This window comes from Triticum aestivum, chromosome 3B, assembly GCF_018294505.1.
Source record: "Triticum aestivum cultivar Chinese Spring chromosome 3B, IWGSC CS RefSeq v2.1, whole genome shotgun sequence".
Taxonomy (NCBI): domain Eukaryota; kingdom Viridiplantae; phylum Streptophyta; class Magnoliopsida; order Poales; family Poaceae; genus Triticum; species Triticum aestivum.
Window position 1 is genome coordinate 398,392,261 of NC_057801.1, and position 536 is coordinate 398,392,796.

The following is a 536-nucleotide window of genomic DNA, read 5'->3' on the forward strand; positions in this document are numbered from 1 at the left end:
GGTAATGTAGCAATGGCCGATGGACCCTAAGCACCTAGAGCATCGATCATTTTGGATGATTGTATGAACTTTCCAGGAGTGTCGAAGTAGCAGCAGCTATACAAAGACTTATAGACTTCTATGTGTGTTGTTATTTGCATTCGACGTGTCTTTCGTAGCTAGCTTCTTTTGTAGTACTAGCTACAGTATAATTTAATTGCATGTTTTGGAAACCGTGGCCTCGCTTTGTTAAGGCTACCCATAGTGGAGTAACTCTCACTAATAACATGCATATGTTACTTGTACTCCCTCCTTTTCGGTTTATAAGGCTTATCTCAACTTTAGAGGTAATGACATATACAAGTAACATATGCATGTGACCTCCCCTACGATGAAGGTTTGATCCCTCCTGATAGAGGTGGGGTGTCCCGATCTTTTGATGAGATAATAACTATCGATTTGGTGGAAAACAACTTTGATGATCCCAAATGTGCACGACATTGCGCCTTCGCCATAGCTAAACCAATCTCCGGGAGGTTACTGACGATGCTAGAAGC